This window comes from Cherax quadricarinatus, chromosome 40 (genome assembly GCF_038502225.1).
Source record: "Cherax quadricarinatus isolate ZL_2023a chromosome 40, ASM3850222v1, whole genome shotgun sequence".
Taxonomy (NCBI): Eukaryota; Metazoa; Arthropoda; class Malacostraca; order Decapoda; family Parastacidae; genus Cherax; species Cherax quadricarinatus.
In genome coordinates, this window is record NC_091331.1 from 10,413,820 (window position 1) to 10,424,013 (window position 10,194).

A 10,194-nucleotide genomic window follows, 5' to 3' on the forward strand; every position below is an offset into this window, starting at 1 on the left:
CCATAACACCTCCTCCACCCCTGCCATTACTCTCACCGCTTGGAACCTCTTGTCCTGGATTTCACGCAACCTCCCCTTAATTACCATAATATCGTCCATAGGATAAGTACCCTCCACTGCCCCCCTTACATAACAACTCCTTAACCTGTCCTCCAAATAGTTAATGAACCCATATTTTAAAGAATTGATCCGTTTCCCTTCCCGCACGTAATAATGCTGAATCCGTTCCTTAGCCACACCATCCCACCACGTCACCACATCCTCCACCCCTTTTACCTCCTCACTTAACCCCTCCCACAGTGCTGTGAAACCCTCAAACCCCTCCTCATCTTCTAACACACTCGTATTTAACTTCCAGTATCCCCTAGAGATACTAGCTAATGACTCCCACTCCACCTCTGCCACTACTGCCCGATGATCTGAAAAAGCTACTTCTATTTGGCAAAACCCTGTGAGATATGTACAACCTATCTAACCTAGCCGTGTAACCTCTCCTCATGAAAGTATGCTCTACCTCCCATGCCCCCCACCTACCACACCCCTCAACTGAACATCCACCAAGAGATTTCGTAAGACTGCCAACATGTGCCCCGCCCCTTGTGGTTCCACATCAGCCCTCCTAATTACACAATTCCAGCCCCCACCAACGATGGCCACAAACACAAACGGGCTTGCCTCCTTTATCAATAAACCCACACCATCTTTCAAACGTGCAGATGGAAGAGTCAAAACCTTGAACCCTGCCACCTCTAGCACTCTTCCCTCCCTGAAATTATGCTCTTGTAGAAATACGACGTTCACTCTATATTTACACAGGAGCATACAAAAACATTCCCTCTTCACTCTATTACACAGTCCATTCACATTCACAGTCATACACCTAAGGCCTTCTTAAAATTTCCAACTCTTCCTCCTCTCATCCTTCCCAGGGTCTCCTGCCCCAGGGTCAACACATGATTTTGCACCATCCACCCTGCCCCCCTTCTTTCGATGCCTTTTATCCTGGCTACCTCGAGAATATTCATCCTTCCTCCCAGACCTCTGCGCCGGTGTCAGGACATCATCTGAGTCTGACGCCGCCGCTCTCTTCCTCATGACGCCCTCCACCGCCATGCTGTCTTTCGAGGATTCCTCACAATGAACTTCAACCTCCACTGTTTCATGTTGCACAGAGCACGGTGACTCCTATCTGTGCCTGCTGATCTCCTCCTTCCTTCCTATGCATGCCCCGTCACTCTCTCCTTGCAACGCAGTGACGGTCTCCCGTACAGGGACGTCATCCTCCCCAGATGGAGTTAAAGTCTTCAAAACCTCGTCCAGCTCTTCCTCCAGTGCCTTCACCTCCTGCTGTACAAGTACTTCCTCCCCCATCACCGGCAAAGTGGCCATTTCTGGCTCTACACAATTCTTGGCATGCCCATCATTCACCACAATGGTATCTTCAACTATGTCACTCCACAGACGGCCACTCACTCGTTTGCCCGTGGGACTCTCCACAATGGCATTCACACCTGTAACTGGTGCTCCACCAGTCTACGCCATCCCCCTCCTCTGTTGCAGACACATCGCCGCCATGTGATCGTACTCCCCACACAGCCTGCACGCATGTCATTGCCCAGCATAAGATACAAGAATCTGGGTCCGGAATTCCTTCATCACAACGTAAGACGGGATTGGATGCCTCAGAGTCATTTTGAGGGAGAATATACCCTCCGGACGTCCCATGTATGCACCTGCCCCCCACTTGCCTTGGGTTGCCAGATGCATGGCACCATATGCCTCAAACACGTTCCTTATGTCAGCCTCGTCAGCCTCGAAGGGGACGTTGCGCAACTTCACCCACATAAAATGCCGAGAGACGTCTATGAGATGCACTCTTACAGCTGGGGTTGCATCTAGACTCACATGCTGGAATTTGTTCACCAACACTCATACACAGCCATCGAATTCAACTTAACGAAGATTCTGTAGGCCCCATTCAGGGCTACACCATATACCTCGTCATCCTGTATTCCGTATGTCTCTGATGATTGTCGGTAGCAATACTTGTGCCGTAGAGGGGGAAATCACCCCACGAAGCAGCTCAATGCTGACAGTATTCACTCTATGCCATACACTCAGTGCCATGTTGTTGCTATGAGAGCTCGCCTGAAAACAGCAGAGGGGTGCAGAGCACAACCGCGCTCCACCGCAGTCAGGCAGCGAATGATGCTTTGGAACTGTTATTAGAGTGTGTATTTGCCAATTTCATTTTTAAACTGGTATAATATTTTGTCTGTAAAATCTTAAAACAAATTAAAGTGATACAATTTCAGTAGTGAAAAGGCTAAGAGGAAGTCAGTTAGTTTAGATACAAGATTTTTAAGCTGACAGTGAACTGATTCTGACAAGAAACTAAGTGATATTGCTTTGTTATAATCAAGGGGGAGCGCTAAACCCGTAGGGATTATACAGCGCCTGTGGGGGGGATGGAAGGTATTCAGGCTCAATTCAGGGAACTGGAGCACATCCAATTCCCTAGATCAAGTGCCCCTCACCAACATCAAGGAACCTCCCTTGAGGGGATATTGCTTTGTAGTTCAATCAGTCACTGCTGTTGACAGTTCTTGTGGCCTCATTTCTTTAGATATCATTTTAATGGGGTTACTACTGAAATTCACAAGAAAATAGAATTAATTAAAATTTCCAGAAAATATGCATGATTTATTTTCAAAAATATTCTATTCCTAATACAATATTTAATCGCAAGCGAAGGGGTAAAAATTCATGCAGCTGTATTAATAGCCAAATATAATGCAATAAGTGTTCCTCCAGACATATGTGATTTGCCTTAAGGTTTCTTCTTCTGATGAGCACACGAGTTGTAGTGTGTTGTGGCACTTCAGAGTGGGCAGTTACTTTTGTTAAGTAACTGTTATATCCATAAAAGCAAAAATTAAACTTGTGTAGGGTCATTCAGTGTTGTGTGGAAACTGGGCATTAGGTTATGTTTGGTTCAGTAAAGTTTGTTGTCAAGAAATATAATGCTTGCAGAGCTGCATCACAAGTGTTGTCTTTTGCTTCTGCAGAAAGTCTTGGATGAAATATGCTATTTGCCCACATATTCATATATCTTGTAGTATGTAGATTATTTATACACAAAATGCGCCAAGCCAGTACGAGCCGTAAGGCATTGTAAAGTTAAGGTCATCTATCGGTAAAACAGTGTGAAAGTTAAACTTATAAGAAGTCAAAAGTAGGGCTTTCCAAAAGATCAGCAAAGTGAGGGTACCCAGGCGCTGAGAAGAGAACACGGAGATAAATTCTGCATGCTCTGATAAATAGAAGAATCATCCTAAAAGTGTTTGACCGTCAACATGACCTGGCAAGTTTCAAAATGGTGGCGGGTGCCTCTCAGTGTGTTATCTATGTGTGAATCTTGTGTGACCAATATGCAGTCACACAAGAATCGTTTCTTAAATACGACAGCACGGTAAAGAAGTCGACCAAGACTCCCCTGTTGTTAAATCAATAACAGCTTGTTTTCTAACCTGAAACAGCGATGTTGCCATTGATCCCTAATGCTCGGAGACAAACCTGAAAAATAATTTGAAAAGGGCAGAGTGCTGCAAGAGAGTGATAGATTCTGAATTGTGGAAAATGTAGAGAGGTCTGCAAGTTTATTGTCCTGAGCGCAAGGATGACCAGGAATTCAGCAAAAGACAATAATTTTACGCTTGCTGAAGATGCGACACAACCAGCATTGAATGCGAAAGATGATGGGATGTGACGAGTCAAAGCTACAAAGAGTTTGTGTTAAGAGAAGCAATATGGACAAAAGCTGTAAGTGAATAAAACTCTGCCGTGAAAATACTAGCCATATCCAGTAAGTGTTTTCCGGTAAGACACTCTGGAAAAACTGCTGCATATCATATACCCTTAAAAAAACCATATCACTGGTGGGATTTGAACCCGCGGTCAGAGAGTCTCAAAACTCCAGACCGTCGCTTTAGCCACTGGACCAGCTAGCCACAATAAGATTTGTCCAACTAGGTATATTTCTACACCATAGGAAGGTTAGCATAGGCACCACTGTGACCAAAAATGCAAGTTTTTACAGACGAATCTCCAGCTAGCGTGGCCGTGACGAACTCTAGCTCAAGTCCCCTCACTGCCATCAACATGACTCACGAAATCGTAATGACACGATTGCAAACAAACCATACCACGGGCAGGATTTGAACCCGCGGTCAGAGTCTCAAAACTCCAGACCGTCGCATTAGCCACTGGACCAGCTAGCCACAATAAGATTTGTCCAACTAGGTATATTTCTACACCATAGGAAGGTTAGCATAGGCACCACTGTGACCACAAATGCAAGTTTTTACAGACGAATCTCCAGCTAGCATGGCCGTGACGAACTCTAGCTTAAGTCCCCTCACTGCCATCAACATGACTCACGAAATCGTAATGACACGATTGCAAACAAACCATACCACGGGCGGGATTTGAACCCGCGGTCAGAGTCTCAAAACTCCAGACCATCACGTTAGCCACTGGACCAGCTAGCCACAATAAGATTTGTCCAACTAGGTATATTTCTACACCATAGGAAGGTTAGCATAGGCACCACTGTGACCACAAATGCAAGTTTTTACAGACGAATCTCCAGCTAGCGTGGCCGTGACGAACTCTAGCTCAAGTCTCCTTACTGCTGTCAACATGACTCATGAAATCGTAATGACACGATTGCAAACAAACCATACCACGGGCGGGAATCTTATTGTGGCTAGTTGGTCCAGTGGCTAACGCGACAGTCTGGAGTTTTGAGACTCTCTGACTGCGGGTTCAAATCCCGCCTGTGGTACGGTTTGTTTGCAATCGTGTCATTACGATTTCATGAGTCATGTTGACGGCAGTGAGGGGACTTGAGCTAGAGTTCGTCACGGCCACCCTAGCTGGAGATTCGTCTGTAAAAATTTGCATTTGTGGTCACAGTGGTGCCTATGCTAACCTTCCTATGGTGTAGAAATATACCTAGTTGGACGAATCTTATTGTGGCTAGCTGGTCCAGTGGCTAACGAGACGGTCTGGAGTTTTGAGACTCTCTGACCGCGGGTTCAAATCCTGCCCATTGAATGGTTTGTTTGCAATCGCGTCATTACGATTTCGTGAGTCATCATATACCTTTATAGGATTTATAACAATCAGGGTATACAGCAGAAGCATGTGAGTGCAACTGAAAATGTTTAAGGAAGAGGGAGCGTATGTCCATAGCAGAGATAAAAGACTCTGGAAAGGGAAGGAAGGACATTCTCGCATCATCAGTACCTCTCCTGGTGGGGTGGATTATTATAATCATGGGGGAGCACTAAACCCGTAGGGATTATACAGCACTTGAGGGGGTTGAATGGAAGGTATTCAGATTCAATTCAGAGAACTGGAGCACAGATCCAATTCCCTGTATTAAGAGCCCCTCACCAGCATCAAGGAACCTCCCTTGAGGGTAAGGTGGGGTGGAAAAGAAATGAATAGGGTGAATAGAAAGGTGAGGCAGAGTCTCGCCAAAGATTAATGACTGTCATGCAGGGAAGATTCCTCAAGGTTTTTACAGCGTTTAGGATTTCAGGGGAAATGATTAGAATCTGCGGAGAAATTAGAATCCACAGAGCACTGAGTCGATATAGAAATTTCAGAAAAAAAACTTCAAATTTAAATGCAAAAGATAGCGAGGAGTGATGCATTCATCAAATGGAAGTCGGGTAATCCTTACAAACATGAAATCATGAGCAGATCAGCTCGGCAAAGATGATCCATTGCCTGGCCATATGATTTGCCATCTTACTCCTTTAAAAGATTGATATCGTACCCTATAAGGCATACAATATAGTGCATAAACAAATATAGCCACAATGAGGAGTCAACAGTTTGCAAGATTCGCCACCATGAGTAAGGATTGTACCAAACCTCCCGTTTGACATCTACTTCCCCTTATTAAAGAAACATGTTGCCCACTCAGGGGTTGCAACTAGAAGGGCAGGCCCCTCAAGAGAGGTTCCTTGACCCCAGTGAAGGTGTTCTTGATCCATAGATTTAGACATGATCTCCACTTTCTTGGATCGAATCTGATTGCCTCCCATTCCCTCAGTTACTGCATGACTTCTACAGATCTAGAGTTTAGAGCTTCTTTTTGATAACAACAACAACAACAATAATAATAATAATAATAATAATAATAATAATAATAATAATAATAATAATAATACAGGTTTGGAGCTCCCACCATGAATGTAATGTAAGTCCGCAGGAAGGCTCAACTTCTCAGAGAAAGCAAGGAGTATATAGGTCACCATGCACGGCAAATGCACAAGTATTGCTTAGTTTAGCCTCCGTATGTGGTGGCCGCAAATAGGGAGCAGAAGCCCACTCAGCATGACTACAATAGCAATGAACTCAATCCTCTCATCCCCCCAATCCTCACCATGTATGTAAAGAAACTGCCATAATTTTTGTGGAAACTAGATTAGCAGCACTCTCATTTTATTTTGTTTACTTTTATGGTATATGTAATGAGCAGGCTGCATTACCTAGAATGTTTTTAATTTTGTATGGGATGCGAGGGTGGCAAATTCGTGTTTGAAGGTGGTTCTTGCTTTGTGGTCTAAAGTAGATGAACAGAAAATGTTCGGTTGATTTTAATTTTGCAATGGACCCACAAGGTTGAAAATACGTTAACAGACATCGTAACTTAAATATTGTTCTAATGTTTAATCAAAATTCCATGAGAATTCCTTACCAAAGAAATGGTAAGCATTATATTGGCAAGAATGTCGAAGAAAACCTACAACATTTTGTCCTAAATTACTTCGGAGCATAGTGAAGCACTATGACGGAGGGTTTACATGAGCCGTGTCAACACGGTCAGTGTGAAATTGCCATGGGGAACGAATACACCAGGCGTTTGTGATTTTCTGTTGCCTCATGTCATCAGGGACACGGTATGGTGTTTCTCACTCGGATATATGAGGTGTTTCCCTCAATGGAGTGATACGCTTCTTCAAGTTTCTGACGAGTGAAGCATATGAAAATCTTGTTGACAAGTTTCTGAATACACGTACCGTTCTCAGTGTCAAATACGATGTCACGGTGCGGTTACAGATAGTTTCCAGGAGGTATACCTGGCTCATGGTTAGGAATGTTTAATTTGAGATCGACTAAGTGTTGATCAGACAAGCAGTTGATAAATATGGCAAAATTTATGTAGACCAGCATGGTAAGTAGCTGTCTGGCATTTACTCCCGCTGTGAAGATGCCGCAGGTTCCTTGAAGGTGGCGCTGCGGTATGCTATCACTTCGTATGTGAACCTACCCTAGACTGGATCTCAGGTCATGGTCACTTACAAGGGTCAACGGAGGACATGCCGCATCTGTGAGGCTTATGATCATATGGCTAAAGAATGGCTGAGGAGTCAGTGGAGAAATCCGTCAAACTGAGCTGCGGGGCTTGTTTGAGGTTTCACCTCTGGAGGGTTGAGACGAGCAAGCAAGTGACCAGTTATTGAAGGCCATCAAGAGTATGAAGTGCAGCAGGCAGTGGAGGTGCAGCCCGAGAGTGAAGAACATCAGGTCCGACGTGAGTGACCTTGGAGTGGGGTTGATCTCAGGGCTTGTCACCACCTGTGGGTGATGTAATAACGGAGGTTACCAGCCAGCAGCTTGTGATGGAAGGTGTGGAGGACCGTACTACTGTAAGGGAGTGAAAGTAATTCTGGATTAGGTGCTATGTGATTTGGGCAAAATGGTGGCGGGTAAAGATAGTTCTCAACCTATCTCCACGGGGTGGGGTTGATCAAGAGGTGGCATACAATGTTGATATAAAAAGGCCTCGTCAGAGAGGGGCCAGTTCTGATTCTGATGTGCTCACGCCGGCGCAGAAACCACCAAGCAAGAAGTCCCGGACTGACGCAACTAAGAGTATTAACAGTAGTGATGTCAGTGTTACTAGCGTTCATGGAGTTACTAATGTGGTGGTGCGTATACGGACCTTTCGGGAGGTTCCTAAACCGGGCAATACTTCCCGGGGCACAGTAACAAGTAAAGATTCATAACTCTTAAATTACTGGTGCTTAATGAGCATGGTATGTTTGACGATGTGAAGAGCCTGGGTGGACAGTATGTTCCATATATTTGCATCTTCATCGTACGGATCTCTTATGTAATATGCAACGTTCTTTTCTCTATCCAAATGCAATAGCGATGTCCTTAATATAAAAAAAGCAATGCCCTAATGAATGTTCAATAGCATTCTTCTTTTTTTTAGAATTGACAGTATGCCATTTGGATCAAAGCTGACAATCGTTGGGCGATTGTAGTGTGTTTTGGTGGAACGTGGAGAGGTTAAGCTATTCTGGTCATTATTTGTATATATACAACCCCTCCCCCCCAATTACATAATGAGTTTGGAAAAAATGATCTTACTCGGGTAAATTCTCTTTAAAAACTAGTTTTTGTGCAATGCTTCATTGTCGTGAAATGAAACTGGCTTGTATAAATCTTAATTCATTTATTACAATTTTATCCAGGGAATGTTACTGCTTAACTGTGTTGGCTAAACAGAAAAATAGATGGGGATTCAACCTGTGGTCCATGTATATATCAGGTCCAACGCAGTAAGCACTCAGTCACAGAGCTTACAATAAGATGATTTTACAGCCTTCACTTCTGTTGCATCAGCGACACCAACTGTGACCCTACTGTCTCATCCCACAGCCTCAGAAGCTTTCGTGGTAAGTCGTAATGAACAACTGTGATTATTCGATGGCTTATTCATTATGACTTGAGTTTTGTTGGCTAATGTGAGTAGTGGCGATAAAATTTGTACATTACTTCCCTAATAATTCCCTAGATGAGATAAAATGGAGTGGTATCTTTACGTAAAATTTTATATACATATAATATATATATATATATATATATATATATATATATATATATATATATATATATATATATTATATATATGTATATATACATATATATATATATACATTATATATATATATATATACATTATATATATATATATATATATATATATATATATATATATATATATATATATATATATATATATATATATATGTATATATACATATATATATATATATATATGTATATATATGAGAAGTTTTTACAAAGTAGAAGTGATGCAAGGAGGGAAGAGTATATGGAGAAAAAGAGAGAAGTTAAGAGAGTGGTGAAGCAATGTAAAAAGAGAGCAAATGAGAGAGTGGGTGAGATGTTATCAACAAATTTTGTTGAAAATAAGAAAAAGTTTTGGAGTGAGATTAACAAGTTAAGAAAGCCTAGAGAACAAATGGATTTGTCAGTTAAAAATAGGAGAGGAGAGTTATTAAATGGAGAGGTAGAGGTATTGGGAAGATGGAAGGAATATTTTGAGGAATTGTTAAATGTTGATGAAGATAGGGAAGCTGTGATTTCGTGTATAGGGCAAGGAGGAATAACATCTTGTAGGAGTGAGGAAGAGCCAGTTGTGAGTGTGGGGGAAGTTCGTGAGGCAGTAGGTAAAATGAAAGGGGGTAAGGCAGCCGGGATTGATGGGATAAAGATAGAAATGTTAAAAGCAGGTGGGGATATAGTTTTGGAGTGGTTGGTGCAATTATTTAATAAATGTATGGAAGAGGGTAAGGTACCTAGGGATTGGCAGAGAGCATGCATAGTTCCTTTGTATAAAGGCAAAGGGGATAAAAGAGAGTGCAAAAATTATAGGGGGATAAGTCTGTTGAGTGTACCTGGTAAAGTGTATGGTAGAGTTATAATTGAAAGAATTAAGAGTAAGACGGAGAATAGGATAGCAGATGAACAAGGAGGCTTTAGGAAAGGTAGGGGGTGTGTGGACCAGGTGTTTACAGTGAAACATATAAGTGAACAGTATTTAGATAAGGCTAAAGAGGTCTTTGTGGCATTTATGGATTTGGAAAAGGCGTATGACAGGGTGGATAGGGGGGCAATGTGGCAGATGTTGCAAGTGTATGGTGTAGGAGGTAGGTTACTGAAAGCAGTGAAGAGTTTTTACGAGGATAGTGAGGCTCAAGTTAGAGTATGTAGGAAAGAGGGAAATTATTTCCCAGTAAAAGTAGGCCTTAGACAAGGATGTGTGATGTCACCGTGGTTGTTTAATATATTTATAGATGG